Here is a 21,105-nt window from a genome sequence, read left to right as displayed (position 1 = left end):
AAGTCGTCACAACAACAAAGTGGTAAACAAGCCTGACAACTGTGTCCCATAATATCAAGCACACACTGGCCCGAAGCTGTGGTCAGATTTGGCTGTTAAAACGACCGTCACGGTTACCAAAAAAGCACAAATGACTGTGGTTTATTCAAACGTCTCCCATTAAAATCGCATGCAAAACCTCTCGGCGCTCGAAGTATGTGGTGGAATGGTAAGGAAGTGCTCTGGAAAGCGAGTTGAAAAGAGGTCAGAGGGAAAAAAAAGGACTTGTGTAAGGTTTGATAATCTCCATGCTAATCTTGTTAAACAAGTCTTTCAATAGGGCTACAGATGTCCTCTTTCTGTTATCTCGTACGCTGAATTGTTCTCAGGTCTATTTGAATACTCTACGCCCAGAATAGACCGTTTTTATTTGTTTCGAGATGGAAAAGCGCAGACTATTTTTACAGGTTTAATGGTCACCGCTGGGTTTCTAATCTGCGCTTCTACATTTGTGACACCACGACCCATTAAAACCTCTCTAAAATTGCCTTTAACGCGCTTTTACCACTTTGAAGCGATAAATCGGCTATTACCTGCAAGCAAATAGCTACTAGATCCATTAACAAAGTAGCTCCAGCGGTTAAGCTTGATCCTGTCTGTTTGCTTAGAGTCCTGCTACCTCGCTTAGCTTTACGGCGGGCTGTGTTTACTTATGGGAAATGGTTTGTGTTGTCTGAGTGGTTGTGACACTCGCTTGTTTGACAAGCGAAATGAGACCAAATGTTCTCCTTGTAGCCCAAACGTCTTTGAAGCGCTGGCTTTTAATACGGCGTGTTTACCTATGAAAAATCTTTATTGGCCCTCAGCCTTCAGCCATCGAAAGCCATAGCGGTGAACATAAATCATTCACGAGGTAATTCAAGGGAACAAGTTGCGCTGGAAAGGTGGACTGATGTAAGGATGACCGTTTAAACTGTTTACAGTCCCGGAAAATAAATAGCAATTCGGAAAGTGTTAAACGCTCGAGCAAATATTTAATATTTGTGTCTGCGATATCTCATATGCGGCGCATTATTGGTAGAAGCCGCGCACATTTTAGTGTGATAGAACTGATTATGTTTTCTATTTCGAATCATTGTGAAATGGTTACAGATCGTTTTTTTTTCTCCTTTGCATCTTATGGAAACACAGACCTGATTTATACACCTTTGATAATCGTATGTAGCGAGATGATCAAAGATGGGGGTAGTCGCTGCTGACTCTGGAAAGCATCACGGTGTTGGAACAATAATTGATGCTGAGCAGAGGCTGAACTCAGGCATTGCCACCGGTTGACACCCATTACATTGTTCGGCGCTGCTCACTTTGCAGGTTCACGGCAGATAAAAACACAAAAGGGGTCGGGCTTTTGGGAGAGATGTCTGCAAGTACGACAGTGATGAATCGCTCTTGATGTGTGCTCAGAAAGCGGTGAAATTGGGTTGTGGCGCTGCGCTATAGCTTTGGGTCACATGCATCCGTGCTGGTTATAATCAGATGCTGGCAGACGGTGGGAGGCTGAAGTTTGTCTGGAACGGGCTTCTGTCTTGATCAAAGTTCACGTCAACAGAAATGTCTAAAGTTTTCTTTTCCGTCTAGTTACTTTCCGCTAGATTTATTGCGTGATTGTGCGTGAACGTAAAATAATGTTATAAAATGAGAACGACTTTTTTGTGTACCGTAATATTCATTCTGTAATTTTGCGCAAATTGTTACGGGACAATTGAAACACACTTAATAATATAAACAAGGTAGAAATATGACTAGTTTAACTCTCTCTCTCTCTGCCTGGAAAACAAGCCGAACATATCATTTTAAGAGAAATTTCCAAAAAAATCTTTGGGATGTTCATTATGTTTTCCCACACTTTATTTAATCAGTTTTAATGCCTTGAATTTCAAATATAGACATTTTAAAATATAATATGTAATCTCTTGGTTGCTAGTTAATTACACATACTAATGTTGCTTGCAGGTACTAAAATCATACAGGATTTTATCATAACTGTGTGGGTTTTGTAACACTAGTTATGAAATTAAAATTGTATGACCACAAAGAATGAACCTTTATAATTTAAAATGAACATTATTTCATTAAAGTAGCTAGTTAAAGACTGTCCTTGACTTCATAGCTGAAAAATATATTTTAGTTAAAAAGGATTTAACCCATTTAGCATAATAATAAAGTAGTCTAAGTACCACTTAGACTTTTGCTTTAAATCAAATGATTCATGACAGTTAAAAGACTTAAGACCATAAAGGTAATTAAATTCGGTAAATGATCAAATATTGTGTCACATTTTTTACAAAATCGCCCTTTAACATTTATATTTTTTAAATGCAAATGTTATAATCATAATATCACAGTGAGAACTTGTCAATGTACATATAAATGTGTATTATAGTACAATATAGCATATATCATTGATGCATTGTTGTGTTACTGATACACCCTTTAATATAATTACTTTTAAGATTCAATTAATTTAATAATGTGTTGTTTTCCTGCTTGTTTCTATTATAATAGAATTAGTACTGTTGGGACTTATAAATGTGTCTTACTGAAATATAGCACACTGATTACTACTACTTTCTGTTTACTAAAATATTACATTTGTCCCCAGTCTCCCCTAACAGTAATATGAGATGATCAAATGATGATGATGGTGGACAGATGTTGGTGTAGACAGGGTTTTAGCACTTACTTCCACTCTGCCAGCATTCGGTGCTAGCGTTTTGTATACTAAACAGGTTAGTAAGCAGTTTGACTCCCTGGTCAGTCAGGCTGCAACTGGCCTCTTCTGCCACGTGTCACACAGCGAAGCTGGCGAAAGGAAAGGCTCTTCACCTTCCACAATGTCGTTTGATCTCTGCCGTCCTGTCAGGCACAGACAGGTCCACATTACACTGTCCTCAGAGAGGTGGGCCAACCCATCTGTCACTAGAGAGAGAGCGAAAGAGAGAGAGAGAGAGAGAGAGAGCAGACAGAGACAAAAGGAAGGGGTTAAGCAGGGAGAAATCAATAAGGAGAGGTCCAAAAATATGATACCATTTGGGGGGTTTTTATGTGCTCTTTTGACAGAGATGAACCTTTGCGTGGAAGATATGTCTGAAAAAAATGCGGATATCCCAATATGGTGATGATTATTCAAAAAAGTGCATATTTTTACATATGTCTAATATGCATAGTCTAATATTTAAAGTCATTTTAATAGCACAAAATATAATCCAGGTGTACTTATAGAAAAACCTCAGTAGATTGTGTGTTTGACCATTAAATATTCTAGTTCATTTGATTATGATTTTAGCTACCACCTTGATAACATTTTAAAAGAAATTGTGTGTGCTTGTGGTCTAATATGATAATAATAATAGAAAAATTTATCTGTCTATGTGTATTAGAATTCCTCTTGTTACTATCCCAAAAAAATTAATGATTCATGTTTACGTTATTATACAACAGAGTGTGTTGAAGTTACAAAAGTAGGTCAGAAGAAAATATTTTATTTATTTAAAATAAATGAATATATTTATGCAGTTAGAATGCATTTGAAAAAAAAAACTAAAGTGACCTTAAATGTATTTAAAATGTTGCACAATATATCCATTTACAAAATAAATGAATGTTTTTCTTTTCACCTTAACATTGGTAACTTAGCAACAAATTCGCATAATAGAATGATTGTGAAGAACCGTGTGACATTGAGCAAGGCTGCCAATTCAGCTTTGCAATAGGAATGAATTACATTTTAAAATAAAAAGAAAACACTTATTTTAATCCTATAAATATTTCACTCAATTACTGTTTTAGTGTATTTAATTCAATAAATGTAACCGTGAGACTTCGAAAGTATAATTAAAATCCAAACTTTTGAATTGTAGAGCACTTTTGAAATTTCCGATCATTATTTTTGTCCATACTGTACAGCAAAGATAGTACAGAGACTGTACAGAAGCTTTAGAAAGTCATGACTGATTGTGCTTCATGTGCCTCATGATTGTGACAGCGTAGAACAAAAGAGGAGAAAAAGCTTCCCACACAGCAGTCATGTCATCTCCACAGATGAAGTCTTGTCATCGCGCTGCCTGGAAAATATACTAGTAGAGGTGGAGTCAAGACTAATGTTACTGAGGTAAATTTAGGCAGACACATTTATAATGCCCCTTGGCTCCTGAAATAGCTTTTAAAAAAGAAACCTAGAAATAGGCCCTCTGAATAATGACGTCTTTTTCTCTGCTTTGCTTAGTTTTTATACAGAAATTGGATCTCGGCGCTAACGTATGGCCCCTGTGTCAAAACTGCTAAATAATGCATTTATTAAAATATACCTCAGCTCTTTAAGGACGATAATGGATGTACCTCCACCTTAAAGGCTATAACCGTTATCCTGCAGAACAGAGTCATTGTCCTTAAGCACATACGAAAACAGCTTTCGTAATTCAAAAACACCTTGGAATAGAGATCACAAGAATAAAAGAACCATACATTCAGCCCTTGCCACATGTCGCAATTATACTGCAAAAACACAAAACAAATTCAGTTTGTGTCATAAATGAAATGCTTAACTGTCCACCCAGCAAACAGGGAAGGTTCTCAGAACTTTATATCATAAAGTTATAAACATTCTTCCAGTAACGTTAATAGAATGTTATTTTAAAGTTATCTGATCTTTAAATATGTTCTCAAAACGTTAGCACACATATTTTTAGTTTGATGTTCATTTTTTAAGCATTTTTATTTATTCTTTTTTTTCTCAGAACATTTAGAGAAAATTCCAAACTGATGTTTTTAAAAGTTGAAAAGCTTAACGTTAAAAACATTGAAATATAACGTTCAAAGCTTTCGGGCAAGATTCTCTCAGCTATAAACAAACATTCTTAAATTATCATTCAAAGTTATCAGGTCCTTAATATTATTTATGAAATGCTCTGAAATGTTGTAGGTTTTCATTGAATTATTATATTTACTAGGTTTTCAGACTGCTTAGGGAACATTCCAAAGTAACGTTCTCACAGTGCTTGTGAAAATTAAATGTTTCAGACAAGATTCTCTTATAGTTATGAACAAATATTTTTCAGAGTTAATATCTGGTCTTTAATAACATTCTCAAAACGTCAGCACAAAAAGAAAAAACTTTAAGAAACGGTCTTTGGCTTTAATAACGTTACAATTGAACACTTTCTGGAAGATTTGGAGAACATTCAAAAGTAACGTTTCTATTATATTTGCTAAATTTGCAAAATGGAAAACTAACGTTTTCCCTAACGTTTGTATGACCAAGAAAAAAAGTATTGAAGGAATCGGACACTTTAAATGTTAACATAACATTCAGGACTAACATTTTCATAACTTAATGAGAATTAATGAGTTACCAAAACATTTGTTTTCCAAGCATTGGCTCATTACAGTTTGTCCGTCCTAAACCTTTTAGTCACACTGACTTACGCAGATGCCGTCACGAGTGCGTGTGGTCAAGCATGAATAAAACCTTTTGTGAAAACACATTTTTCATTTGCGCATCTATTTACGTACGATGCGTGTGTGTGTGTGTGTGTGTGTTGGGGTGCATGCATTTATTTATTTCTTTTCTGCCTTAAAAACAGATGGTTTCTTGTGCTGAACGGAAGTTGTGTTAACTCGGTTGGCTCGTGATTGGTGGCTGCCGTCCAACGGCAACACGGGTATCGGGGAGGGGTGTTAGTAGAAGTGCAGTTTGCCTACTTCAGATGTGCTGTGAACAGAACAGAAGGAAGTGAGGTGGTACGTACTGTTGCGCCGTGCTCCTCTTGTCTTCGCGATGCAGCGCGGGCCACGACAGGCAACAACCCTCTAGCGCTCTTGTGAGTCCAGACATATGTAACTGTGTAAACACTGCGTTGGAAGGAAAGCTGGTGTTGTCGGCTCCTTGTAGCGAAAGTCAGCCAAAGAGCTCGTCGTTAAGTCCTGCTGGGAAGAACATAGGGTGTTTATTTAGTGTGCGCTCTAGACCACTTGTGCCTCTTTGTGGTTTATTAGGTTAATATTTCAAGAGGAAACTGATTCCAGAGCTGCGTGCAGCATGTGGCGCTGATATCTGCATATTTAGAAAACAAAGAGGAATAATATATGATGATGAGTAGGAATAGCAAGTAGCAAATTACTCTACTAAATAAAGGCTATTGGAACATACAGTGGTGGCTGAAATTATGAAAACACTAGCATTTCCATTCATTTTCCATTAATTTTGCCATTAACTGGAGAAAAATACTAGTGTTCTAATACTTTTGGCCACCACTGTACATCTAATTAATTTGATTAAAAATACATTAAAACTGTAACATTATTGCAATTTAAAATAATAGTTTTTTAATGTAATTTAATTCTGTGATGCAAAGCTGAATTATTAGCAGCCACTAGTTTAGTCTCCAATGCCTTCAGAAATCACTCAGAAATGCTGGTTTGTTGCTCAAGAGGTATTTATTATCATCATTAATGTTGAAATCAGCTATGCTGCTTGCTATTTAGCATCCTCTTTGTAATCATGGTCATTTTTGGAAAAAAAAAACCAAAAAAAACGGCACTCTTCGTTTAAAAATTATATATATCGGAAACTCCTACTGCATTGACCTTTTTCCTGAATGCAGAAGTAAGCCTATGGTTGAGGCTTCCGGTTTGTTAGATGCTACAGGGAAATAACATGATAAATAATGATAAAACTGATAAATGACATGATGTCCTATCAGTTTTATCATTATGAGATTAATTATACTCTCTGTCAGAGCAGATACGGCATTATCGTCACCGATGTTCAATATCAGTAAAACAGGTTTTGCACTGGTAAAAATAGGTGGATGTGGATGAAACCGGAAGCTATACCCATAGAATTTACAAATGGGCGGTGCAAAATTTTAACACCATTATTACAACTATATTTTTGAACAGTAAATACATCAACACAGAAAAGACACTTATAGGACTTATTGCGTTTCCGAGGTAAAACTCCTCGGATAACCTCAAGATATATTCAATATAAAAACACTTATGTTAGAAGCTGAAGCCAACCATCAGAAAACGTTATTTTTGTCACAATGTAAAATGGCCACCCCCTTCGTGCCACCTCTATCTTTGCGACATATGTAAACAATGCTAACCGCGGCATTATGTTTTCAATTTTCCGCTGCTCTGCGCACGAGATTTGAAATCATTTATCTCGAATACAAAACAATGGGATCCCTCCATATGGTTTTATTTGTGTGCATCTGGCTCAGCAAGCAGCATACAGTTACCATCCTATATTTCCAGCTTTATTCGCACCTAGCAATGAAAGCCAAATGTGAAAATTGAAGGCAGAAGGATCGTGTGACGGGATTAATTAGACAAGGCCAAGTGAAGTCACACTCTTCATGGCAACACACTTGAACCTTCAATTACGCACTGCACAAAGCAATTAAAAGCCTCCCTCTCTTGCTCTGTCCTACGGAGTCTACCTGTTACTGCTGTTTGCTTTCTCTGTAGGGTCCCCCCGGGGCACCAGGCAGACTCCAGGTCCAATCCGCAGGTCGGTAATTACAATTGATCAATTGTTGTCGAGAGGTGAAATGACTTGGTTGTTTTAGCCAGGGCTCAATTTGAGGTGTCCATTTTTAAAGGGTTATTTATATGGCAGGTGGTTAGGAAAAGAAAAGAGAAGAGGGAGGAGGTAGAGAGATGAAGAGAGGAGCCGGAGGAAGAGATCGGGAGAGAGAAGACAATTTGGCAATTTCTAATCGCTGATAGATCTCGGCTTTTTCCTTTTCGTTGTTTCTCGAGTCATCGGGTGGCTGGGTGAACTCGGGCCGGAATTGGCCAATTTTGCACACTTTTCAGCCGAAACTGTTCAATTTCTCTTTCTGAAATGATTTGTATACATTTTCCATACTTTCAAACAATTTGGGTATAATAACGTTCGTACGGAGGTTAGACTCTGATAGATGGATTTTCGCTGCTTGGTCATTAATGTGAGACAGCTCTGCAAATATTTCTGTCACAACTTAATTTCGTGCAATTTTGTGTGCAATTAACTTACATTTGTAAACTGTCAACGTAATCCTATTTTGAATTGAAATTGGCATAGAAACAATTTTCGCTCAGAAATTGCTCGTAAAATGCACGGTAATTACAAGTACAAAGAATTCACAAGTAACGCAGTAGAATTAAAACAAATAGCAAGAAATAATATATTTCAGTATTTACCAATTTTAATAATAGGAAAGTTTACATTTTTCACCTAAAAACTGTTAACTTTAAAATATGCAATAAAAATAAACTAGCAATAACACATTTATTAATGTTTTTAAACAAGTATTATATTCATTATATAATAATTGTTATATAATTATATATTCATAAATATAAATTATTACTTGTTAAATAATTTTATTGAAGGCAATGCATTTAAATCACTGAATGTTTTAATTTTTTTCTTAATTTACTTTTAATATTTAAAAAAATGAATAGATTAATCAATAAAACAAAGAGTTTTTATTTTAGTTTTTCTTTCTCATAGGCCAAAACTTTAAATATTCTCGTCTTAACTTTGTTATAAATCATGACAAGGGCAGTGCTGTTTCATGACAAAGCGCCTGCTAGACTCAAAAAGTTCATGAGGTCGGTCGTCTAAATAACATCAAAAACCCATCACCATCTGAAAATCACAGAAAAAAACTCCCGTAAACAGGTTCATGGATACATGGCCAAATCCATACCGCACTTCCAGGAAAACGCTCTCTTGCATTATAAAGCCATATCTGCTGTATGGCAATGACCATACTGCACTTCCCAGAAAATGCTCAATTACGGTATAATGCCGTATCTGCTCTAACAGAGAGTATCATTAATCTCATAATGATCTGACTGTGGTGGCTGACGCGGAGCGTATATTTCTCTCCGGCACACAGGCAGTCCTTTCTCATGGATCACCCCACTTTGCTCTGTTCCAGCCTCTGGGATGTCACCTCTTGGCACTGCTCGTATTTATATGCTACATTTGATTGATTTAGATTTATATGACCATTTTTCCTTGGTCACGCTATCCCCCAGCCCTCAATAAACGTAGTGCAAGACCACAGTATTGTTTTCTACACGACAGACCCTGAGCCTCTTTATCGTTGCTTCTCTCTCTACCTAGCATTCTTGTCCTTAAGCGATCTTTAGCCTGAAGCTGTTTGCGAAAACTCAACCCACAACAAACAGAATGCTGCACAGAGAGATCTGCCTCACTTCCTTAAAGCTGTTGTGTCTCCTGTGGTTTCATCAGCTCTGGAGCTCAAGCCAAATCCTCCACATTTCAGCCTGAGAAGATGCTGTTTGCACTGTTTCCCATTTACAGTCCAGATTTTTCGCAGTAAAAAAAAAACAAATGTTTGTTTTTGATTGCGATTCCACCGGGATGCGCCGAACGCAATTACAAAAACGCCATCTTACCAAATAAGGCTTTTACAGTACCAAAATTGTTTAAGTAAACAAAAAAGTACTTAAACCGCTAATACACAAAATTACGAATGTGACGTGCCAAAAATGAACAATTCTGCAAATGGCAGACATAAATTCATAAATGACTTGCAACTCAAATTAGCAAAATATCATAGCCAAAAGTTTTATATTTTAAATAGTGTAGGAATGTATCACAAAGAATTTACTTTCAAGCAAAGCAACATAAATAACACAGATTTTGACTTCAAAAACAAATTCACCAACCGGCAACTGCAATAATATAGATGGCATTTTTATTAGCATTTAGCATTGTGTATTTACTCGCAACCTATTTTGGGCCACGACCTGCTAGTAAAACATAAAGAAGCATTTTTAGCACTAGATATGTCTCACAGCACTTTATAAATTCCAAAATGTATATTCTACTTGCGCATTTTAAACAAACGTTACATGCTAATATTCACGATGATACAATTGGGAACAACAGCACTTAGCATTTCTGTATACTAGCTAGTATTAGCCACATTAGTGAGTAAAAAAAACAATTCAAAATAGCATAAACGCACTGCTTTAGACTTCAACAACAAAAGATTCCTGTCACTAGGTGCATTTTATATTAGCATTTAGCTATTTATCACCTGCAATCTATTTTTGGGCCATGACACACCAGTGAATATAATTTATTATTATATTATCAGAATTGTATTTTTCAGATATATATATAAATCGATTTATTGAATAAAGTAAATACAAATCTCATTGCTAGCTATCTCTGGCCACCGTATCTTCTCTAAAGGGAGGGCTTAGCAGGGTTGCAATTCGCATTCATTCGCTAAAATTTACACACTGCACATTTAAGAAAGAGTGTAGATTAATGTACAATGTTTTATAATAATAATTTATTATATTTAGTGTATATTTCATTTTTTAACATTTAATATTGGGGCATACAAGTTTGACATTTGAATTTGAGTTACTTTCCGTAATAATTAGCTCCTTTTATAATGATGTAACTCAGTTATTAACTCAGTTACTGTTTGTGGGAAGTAACTAGTAGCTATAACTAATTACCTTTTTTACAGTGACACTCGTCTCATCGCATCAGCTTTTGACATCAACAACATTTTTGCATTCCTGTAACTGCAATAATATAGTAACCGACATTTAATTTTCAGCATTTAGCATTGTCTGTGTACCTTTAAAACGGCCCTGCAACGTATTTTAGGGCCATATCCCACGAACAAAACAGAAAACACTGCTTTAGGCCATTAGATATGTCTCAAAGCACTCTCCAAGGAAATTAGAGTCCATTTTAATATTCTAAACGCAAATGTTGCATGCCAATATTCATGAGGACGCAAAAATCATTTCTTATATGCAGCCAGTAGCTATAAAGCTACATCCTGAAAACAAATAATTCCCAAAACGCTTATTTCAAGGGGACCAGGTACGTATCCTCTCAAGGCTTGGGTCCGGCCTCCGTTAGGCTACTCCGTGGCCCCGGGTAACGAAGTTAGGCTCGTTTGAAAAACAGACTCTAGCTTGAGCAATACTTGCTTTAATTCTCATTGAGGCAGCAAATTGACAGGCCTCCCTTAAGATCTTGACAGGTAATGAAGATTTAATATCAGAATTATGATCGTTAAAAACAAATGACTGATTCTTAGGGCAGATGATAAGCTATTAATTTAACCTTCTCTTCCTGTAATAATGCTGGACAGTCTGCCAGTTATTAGATCATAATTAGCTTGTGCAATTTGCATGGAACCAGAGAAGCATGTAGCCAGGCTGTTGTTGGGTCTCAATATTTCTCCAGGGCTCTGTAGTAAAACGTGCTCATATATCACGATCTGTTAAAAAACGCATTGCCCAACAAGCTATTGCTGTGGTTCTGCTGGTCTATGTTCAACTAGATGGTTGAGAAATGATAAAACGCTGATTAAGCGTGTTTGCACGCGTGTGTATCTCTGGGTGAGCGCGTGGAGCTCTCCAAGTGGCAGCCAGCCATATGGAAGCATGCTGAAATGAACTGGCCAGCACTTTGTTGTGACAATATGGCCACACAAACATCAAAGTTTACACTAATGCTCTGATTAACAGTGATTTTCTACATGACGAGTACTTTTATTCTAGCTAATTGCTTGAGTTAAGAACAACGTTCATGGTTGCATCCCAAACCGATCTGTTTTTCTTTGCTTGTGTGTTTGTTCATGGCATTGATGTTTGTGCCAGAATGTTTGTGCGCCCCTGAGATTTCATTGTTAATGCTTGCTGGTGTCCACACAGACATATCCAGCCAGGTTTGGTTAACAAAAAATGAGAAAAAAAAAAAAAAAAAAAGAAAACAAAAATGAAATAAAATTGTCGCATTACAAAAATGTCCATTTTGAAACTTCCAGGGTTTTCTTATATTAATAAAAAAATGCATATTTGTATGCATTTTTAGATAGAAAGCATAGATTGAAATATGGCTAATGATTATTACTTTTACCTAACAAAGGCGACAAATGTCATAGTGTTTTTAAACAAAAAATGCAAAAATTCTCTTCCAGAAACCTAACTATATCTACAAATAAAAAGAAAAGCACTGAAACTAAAAATGAACCTAACTGAATTGACCTGAACTGAAATGAACACCATGTTTTAAACTAAAATCTAATGATCACTTTATTAAAGTAAGGCCAAAATGTATTCTGAAACTTTTCTAAAAAATAAATACCATTGGTTTGATATTTTTGCTAATGCAATGACTTTCACGGATTTTTAAGTGTGGCCTAATTTTCCAAATACTTTTAAGGTCACTCGCACATCAGATCCTTCATACCTGCTAAGCTAACAAGTAGGCTACAACAGGCGCAGACTTGGATTGCAGTGTCTCAGTGCGTGTGTGTATGCTAACAAGTGCACGCATATGTGAGTGTGTCCCGTGCCAGCGCTGTGCTAAGAATCTGCTCCCTCAGCGGTTTTTCTCTCTCACACACACACACACACACACGAGCGAATCACACTCCTGGCACTCTCCCCCCAGCGCCTCGCGGTTCTGCTCCGGGTTCTACTCGTCCACCAGCCTATTAATAGGCAACATATTTACTTTTTGCAGCATGCACTCACTGTGGTATTCTCCAGTATTTTTCCCTACAACGGGAGCAAACGAGTGTACGTCTACAAGAGGAAGCCACCGCTGCGGCAGAGGTGTTGCGGCACCCAGGGGTGCCCGGCCCCCGTCTCCATCTCCTATGGGTGAGAAAAGAGAAGCTGAGAATCCAAACACATACTGGCATATCAGAGCCGAAAACCCCCGTTTTGAACATGCCAGTTCTTGTAATTAAATGCACTTGCTGTTTTTTTTTTTCTTCCTGTCACAGCAGGAATTATAGTATTGCAACTTGCACCAAATATAGCTAATTATAAAGAAGATGTTACAGCACTTTATGAGGCATAACAAGGTGATAACCCATCTTTGAAGCTGGAAGTGAACTTTATCACCAAGACTGTCTGTGCATGTGTCGGCTGTATGCTCGCTCAGACGAATAACAGATTTGTAAACTGGGAAAACAAGAGGTGATTGGTTTCAATACTAAATTTGGTGCGACAAAAACGAACTGAAGTTTTAAACTAATTACATGAATGTTAACGTTTACGAACAAAGTTGCTTTCCAATCAGTGCTATACAACAAAGATTTTTGACGTGAAAATGAAAGCAGACATCCGGCCTCATTTAACACAGTTGAAAAAGGATTGTTGTAAATCTGAATACTCATATATACCTATATTATATTATCAGAATTGCTTTTACATGTTTATTTATGTCATGTATTTAATGCAATTTATTCCTGATGGCAAAGCTCATACAAATTACAGTCTTTCTAAATCTTCATGCTGATTTGGTGCTCAAGAAAAGATTCTTTGATAAACATTTTCTTTGAATTTTCGATTCAATATTTGAATCGACACTAAAAGACATATGTTATAAAGCTCTTTATTGTCACTTTTAATAAATTAAATGCATCCTCTTTTTTTTTAAATATATAAAAAATCTAATTGATTAAATCCCAGACTTCCGTAAAATAAAAACTTGCCGTTGTTTAACCACACTGATGCCTTATGTTCTTAATTTTCATGGAAAAATACAATGACAAAAATTTATAACTACAACAAAGCTATAAATGTAGCCCATAGAACAACAAAAAATATATATGATTTCTGTTGGAAACAGGCTGAAATTTAAGTTGCTACGCACAGACTCAAAACCGTTGCTGGAAAAGATCTGCGAGAAGACTTGCAAAAATTTCCCTTATTCTGTTCCATGAATTAATCACATATCTGTATGCTGTTATTTATTTTATATTGGAGTTAACTATTCATATAACCATGGTAAAATGAATAACATACTAACACTATTTGCCAACCGCATCGAACCGCTACAGTGCATCTGTACGGACAAGAAAGATACTATTCCGAAACACTGACATAAATGCCTGTACAAAACTTTCCCACTCCTGTGAGCTTAATTCCTATGAGTGTTTTCTCTGCAGTGCAGAGAGTCATTGTTTAAAATAGCATTGGTGACAGCACTGAGCGCCGTGTCCTGTTGATTGGAGCGCTGATGGCCCACCGTTTGTCAGCGCTCTCTAAAGCCTCATCGGCAAACAGCAGGGCTCCCTGATTATTTAATTGCTTGTAAGAAGCTCATTAAGGCCTCCTATCCATCATAAGTTGTGCAGTGAGGAAGATCTGTGAGAGAAGAGAGAGAGGAAGATTAACACAGCCCACTCCGTCCCCCGTCTAGACGCAGTTTTTCAGCCTGCAAATCTTACATGAAGCACTTATAGCATCTTACCGCATAACATCTTCATAAATGTGACTGTAATATTTCATGTATGTTTCGTGTCTATTCCAGTGCGTATTTTAAAATGTAAAGAAACCATATTATGGTGACAGAGAGAAATACGGCTGGATTTGGAATCGTGAGCTGGGAATGCGTAATACGTTTGGCCGATTTCCAGTTGTACAAATGCAAGCGTGTCATTTGAATATTGTCTTTCACCCTCAAATTTTAATTTGCATTGACCACAGTTTTAACTTCCTAAAATGGCTGACTGGAAATATGTAAATAGTTTTATAATGCTTACTCACAGGTGCTCATGCTTGGAGTTTTACTGGTCCCGATTACGAAATTTCCCAAGATGCCACTAGGCATGAAAGAGGATCATAAGCTGGAAGTGAATATATATCATTTTTTTTATGCATTAAAAAAAAATTGAATAAATAATATATAACATTTAGTATATAACAATTACATACAATTGTATATAGTTCTTATATATTATATATATATATATATATATATATATATATATATATATATATATATATATATATATATACACACTATAGATAGATAGGTAGGTGTACGTGTATATATAATACTTGCATATTATACCATTAACAAAAGTTCACTTGTTTAGGCTTGCGCCGATTCTAAATCCTAACTTCCCAATCCATCTTTCCATATAGTTGAACCTAATTATGCATATCTACACACATTTTCATTCCTTGTCTACGCTATAGAAATGGCAGCTTGGACAAATTGCCTCGAATCTAAGGCATTCGAACCTTCAGTATATGGTGTAATGCATTTCACAAAGTTTAAACTTGCATGTAAACAGGTGCAGAATAAGCTCTGGATGCTTGGCATATTAATTGCCGATCATTTGCAAAACGGGGTGGAAAAAAGTCTTTTGCCAAAAGCACGTCTTGCAAGCTTCCAGCTGGGATCGTCAGGGGCAGGCTTGTTGGCATCGTGGCAGCATATGTTTGGTGCCAAGAACACCAACGATTTGCATTTTCTTTATATCAATTTTACAAAGCCGAAATGCTCTCTCTTGTGTAAAAATGATCGGGATTTGAGTGTTGCAATTAATCACAAGTGAAATATATTTGCCGATGAAAAGCCCTAATTCTAGTCGAGATTCTTTTTTTTTTTCCTATGAGAAAGAGAGAGCAATCAGTTACTTGCATTACATCTGCACTGAGCTCGCAGGCGCACTGTGATGAATGTGCCTTTAAGGCTCTATAGTTTGGCTTCATTTAGACTGGCTTGAAAGATAGAAAGAAAAATAGCACTGTGGTGTATGTGGGGTACTGCAAACACAATCAGTCATTCGTGGGGTGAAGCAAAAAAAAAAAAAAAAACAGTTCCTTTGTCTCAAAGACTAAAATGCATGTTTTCTCCTAAACCCAAAGCTGAATAGGGGATGGCAAAAGGCCACATTTTGACTATGAAACTTGAGTGCTGCCTACAGAACTTTTGTGTGTTTTGAAGCTGAAAACTCTTCTGGAGCATCTGAATTCAAAGGGCACAGACATTATACAGCTTGCAGATTTTGTTGTTTTTAAATGTACCATTTAAATGCCAAATCCCAAATGGTTTTAGTCATGTAGATCAACTAATGTACTCAATTGGAATGGTGTCATTCTTTCAGTTTTCAAAGCATTTTTAAACTAAAGTGTACGATATAGTGTCAAAACGCACTCAGCCTAAAGGAAATGCCACTCAAATTGACTTTCTCGCAAGTTTTTCTATTGAAAAAAGCATTTAAAGGGGTCATATGATGCAGTTTCAAGTTTTTCTTTCTCTTTGGGGTGTTACAAGCTGTTAGTGCATAGATAAGATCGGTAAATATGAAGAAGGCAGAAGTTTTATTCTCACTGTAGTGTTGCTGCCGGTTGCTGGAGATGCATTCATTGTAAAAGTGAAACTACTTCCTTTGTGCTTCCAAAAGAGGACACAACTAGAAATCAGTGGTTAAGTTGTATTCACAAGGCTGTTCCAGAACAGTTCAACCCAAATATTAGAGCGTGTTCAGCGCATTTACAGCGGACTATTTCCTGAACCTGGAGAGCAGTCTATGGCATCACGTTATGGTAAGCGGCGTAACATTTCCGCTTGAGGTATTCGTGACGATCACTACGCACTGGATAGCTGGCCAATCAGAGCACACCTTTTTTAGAACAATGTGTTTTGTACAAATCGACCTGTTTTAGGAAGGCGGGGCTTAGAGGAAAAACAATAATGTACACTATGTGGAAAAATAATGAGTTTTTTGAAACTTAAAGCACAAACACATTGCATTACACCAAATACACAAAATAGCTTTTTTTAGCAACATTGTATGAGACAGTACAATAAACGAAGTTTTAAATCTGCTCAGAAAAGTATAAGCTGATACTGATTCTGAAAAAGTAACATGAAATTTTGGATCAGTCACTTCCTTTTATTGGCCAGTGATGTGGGGTTTTTTGCTGTCAAGCTAAAAAAATTGGCAAATTCTGCTGATTGGTCATAAAATGACCCGAAAAAAGAATGCCTCAAAACCATAATTGTGTTCATACATATATGAGTTGTATAATTTCAATTCTGTTCAAACAGAAAATGTTTTTAATAAAGAAAAAAATGTGAAACTTTCAGAAAATTATATAAAATTATATTATTAAATATGCATGTAAGCATGACATTGTGAAGTCTGTGGTTTTCCTGCAGAATTGGGATACTTTAACACTCCTTCCACAGGACTTTTTTCCACGGGTTGAGGCAACCCCAATAATGTAATTTTTAGCCAATGGAATGTGACTTTGTGTAAAATTTTACTTAACCAGAATAAAATTTTAAAAGCAGTTGGGTTTCAAAAAACGTTTTTGTAGCAATGGGCCAGGGTTTGCTGTGAAAACCTGCTGATATATATATATATATATATATATATATATATATATATAAATAAATGATATCATATATAAATATATTTAATTCATAAATATTTTTACATTTAAAAATAGTCCTTATTAATAGTGCTTCTTAGCCTTTTTGTTGCTGTTCTTTAAGGCTGAGATGTGATGGAGATGTCAGTCAAGTGTTTGCGGAAGCAGGACTTCACATCTTCACCTTCCATTTTGACTATACGTTCTATAAAGCACCCGAAAACGATCACCGTCGATGAGAGAAGCCCTCAAACTTCGCCGAAGGTTCAGCGCTGAACTTCTGCGTTTGTCTAATTAAGCGCATTGTTTGCAATGGGCCGTATAACGTCCCACCCGAAACCCCAAAGTAACACGAAGATGCACACAAAACAGAAACGACAATTAATGACCCTAAAAAGAAAAACTTTCAATAATGACCCACAACTCAACGCTCAACTTTTTCCCCTTACACCTTGCGTTTTCAAGTTTAATGGGCAAAATCGAGAACGTTTTTTTCCCTTCATCTTCTTCTTAGGATAATGATTTACAAAATGCCTCTCATCAAAGAATTCATTAACAAAGAACATTAATTAAAAAATAAATGAGTAAACATCAATATCAAAACCTCAGCACTGTGGAAGTGAATACATTATGTGTGGTAATGATGTTTGAAAGGGATCCTAACACCTCAGTGGGACTCTTTTAAACCCCTTACCTCTCAGGCAGTTGCTTATTTTGCAATCCTTTGTTGTTAAACAACAAAGAGAATGGGCTCTCATAATGTTATATTAATCAGCGGATTAATATTTCAATTTGATTTTCTTTATAGTTGAGGTGCTGTTGGCATTTCCATTTTCCCTCCATATGTGCAGCGGTGTTAAGTAGTATCATTACCATTTCTACCTGGGGGTTCTGGAGATAACAGGCAGCCGTGATAGCTCTATTCGACGCAGCGAGAGCAGCGCTGGGTAGCACCTCATGCATTTTTAACGGCGCTGTTTGCTGCCGCTCTGCTGCCATTCTTTTATAACGCGCCGCGCAAACAGCTGAGTCACAGACTTTGTGCTTTCCACAATATCTAATTGGAACTGAGAGCCTCAATAAAGACGCTGGGCCTCCACTTAACTATGACGGCCAACGCATAGAAAGAGAGACGGTCGAGACCTCACAATAAGAATCTTTATAAACGACGCGATGTTAAATAGATAGCCCTCATGTCTTTTGAAGGCTAGCAGGTTGCTCTTTTTCCTACAAACAAAAGTGAGCATTGAATTGATTCAAGAAAAGATTTTCACCGAATTATGAATTTCCCAAAAACGGCAATCACACAGCTGTGGAAGACTAGTGCACAAGATATATAGAATGCTTAAATAGTGCTTTTTTGAGCTTGACCCCATTCACTTTTCATACTGAATGGGGAAAAGCAGCTTAAGCATTTTGCTATGCATCTTGTTTGGTGTTCGACAAGGTTTAGAATTGCACAATTTATGATCATTTGCATTTACAAATGAAAAATTAGCTTAGTAGCTAACATAGTAGCCCTCAGGCCATCCAAGATGTAGGCGAGTTTATTTCTGCATTTGGATAAATTTGGCTTGAAATCATCCCCTGAAGTGAATGGGTGCCGTCAGTCCACTTTAGTCCATGTGTTAATGTCTTTTAAAGCAAAAAAGCTGTGTGTCAAACAAATCCACCCTGACACATTAAATTAAAACCATAGCTTTCAGCTGAAATACAATTCCCGTAATATTGCTTTCTGTATTGAATCTTTCCTGAATCAGGAGAGAAATAAGCACATATCAAGCTCCGTTGACAAGTAAAAGCATTTTGGTTGGTATTTTAAAGTTCCTAATCCTAATATGATGAGTTTTTTCTTATGTGCATGCGTTTTTTTGCTTTCCAAAACTTTAATTAATTGACCAAAGTCGTGCTGTGGATTATTCTGATGTTTTTATCAGCTGTTTGGAATCTCTTTCTGACGGCACCCATTCGCTGCAGAGATGAGCAAGTTATATAATGCTGCATTTCTCCAAATCTATTCCAATGAATTAACAAACAAACTAATTATAACAAATTATATGCTGCATTATTAACTAATTATAAAATCATGGTATTCTTAAGTGGTGCTGTAGCTGTATACAGTACAAATATGGTATGATAAACAACATTTCTTCTGTTATCCAGACTTTTTGCTGCTCTATTATCCTGGGAGTTCAGGAGTCAGTCGGTTCTCAATCACACTGGAGGCTAATTAGACAGAACTCCTCTTAGGTAACTCTCACGGCAATTACATAAGACTGCATTTCTCATAAACATCAGCCAATTCAGAATAAAAATAGCTTAATTGCAAAACACTTTTTTGACTGACAGCTTTTGATTGACAAGCTATTAGGTAATTGTTCGCGACAGCTGATTAGTCTATGACAAGTATTATTCAAATATCACAGCATCTCCCAGGAAACCAAAGCAAAGCAAGTTCTTGTCGGCATGCAAAGTGATACCTCTGTGTCACAAATATACGATTAGATTCATTACATGAAGAATTGACACAAGTATGGAAATGATTTAACACTTTTCTCACAAATTACACAATGTGTAAATATTTTCCCTGTAGATTACAAGGGTTTGAGCACAAATTCTGGCAATATCGGTGAAAGCGAAAGAAAGTGAAAGAGAAATTAAACCGTGAAATTCAGAGAATAAAGAATAGAGTCTACAACTGTCGAGTGTGTGCCAGTCAAAAGTTTGGGCATGCTTTAGTTTATGTTCTAATTTTTTTATTTTATTTTACATACTTATCTAAAGACATAAGAGACTAAGAAATTAGTTTAAAGCAAAATAAAATTAAATAAAATGCAATTTAAGCAAAAGCAGATAACCAAAATCCAACATACTGTACATCTCAAATGCAACACTGTTTTACGGTTAAAAAATTTTTTTTAATAATAAAATAAAAATTAACTCCTTAAAATAAAATAAAATAAAAACAGTCAATGAAAAGAAAAGCACCTTTTTGTTTTTTTATATAATTAAACAAAACAATAAAAAAAGCATTCATCTTCATAAAATTAAAAAAATTAAATATAATACATTAAAGTATAATTACATAATTTCCATACTTCAACCTGTAATAATAAAAAACATGCAAGTGTGTCCACACTTTTTATCATAACTCTATGTAATCTGAAATTGGTTGTCTTTTGTGACTGTTGAATTATGAATTATGAAATATTTGGCTTTTAACTCGCTTTACATATTCCAGTTTGCACAACGAAACCCAAAGACACTCAAAGTACATTTAAAAGGAAATAAAACCATTAGGCATATCAGTAGAGCAACTAAGGTGACTCTAAATGAAAACGCACAGCTCCCCAAAGAGCAGTTAGCACCTAATAAATGTTGTCAAATCAAACTCAAATCGCTCGCTGACCCAGGGTCCACACAAATAATTAGCCTCCAGTAGGACACTATCAGTGACCTGCAGCACACTGGCACACGGTTCGCCCTTTAACCAACAACAAGCACACACACACACTGATAATGCACCCGTGATAAAGGCCCATCAGACTGAATTGCCCACAGCTGCGGGGCCCCTTGTTGCGCTGGCAGCATTGCCCCTGTCATCGAGAGCGTGCGCCTATCTGACCTGCTAATTTGGAGCATATGCAAGTGCTCTTAAAGTGCCGGGCCTTTTGACATGCCACAAACAGCAGCTGCCACAGCTGCCCTCCAGAAGCTTCATTTAATTCAATTACATCTCTGGGAGATATGTAAACGAGCCCATCCTCGGAGAGAGAGGGTGCAGCCGTTAGGGGCTGGAGGGGGTGTAGAGGGTCTAAACCCTCCTTTCCCCCGATGCACCGGAGTCATTCACCCCGAAGCTCGCCCGCATTCGCAAGA

The 21,105-nt window shown here is 36.6% G+C and overlaps 1 long non-coding RNA gene across 1 annotated transcript in view; it reads right to left on the bottom strand.

The window, feature by feature from the left end:
- Positions 1-1,026: 1,026 nt before the first annotated feature.
- The window catches only part of LOC122358548, a 27,344-nt gene continuing 7,265 nt past the window's right edge, over positions 1,027-21,105 (bottom strand). Inside the window, exons 3-4 of the long non-coding RNA XR_006252624.1 lie at positions 5,787-5,961; positions 1,027-2,958 (exon numbers count right to left, since the gene is read on the bottom strand). This is a non-coding gene — a long non-coding RNA (uncharacterized LOC122358548). The remainder of the gene's footprint in view (positions 2,959-5,786; positions 5,962-21,105) is intronic.

The sequence above is a fragment of the Puntigrus tetrazona genome, chromosome 15, assembly GCF_018831695.1.
Source record: "Puntigrus tetrazona isolate hp1 chromosome 15, ASM1883169v1, whole genome shotgun sequence".
NCBI lineage: Eukaryota > Metazoa > Chordata > Actinopteri > Cypriniformes > Cyprinidae > Puntigrus > Puntigrus tetrazona.
Note: the sequence above shows the minus strand (reverse complement) of the source record. Positions and strands in the feature narration are given on the sequence as shown.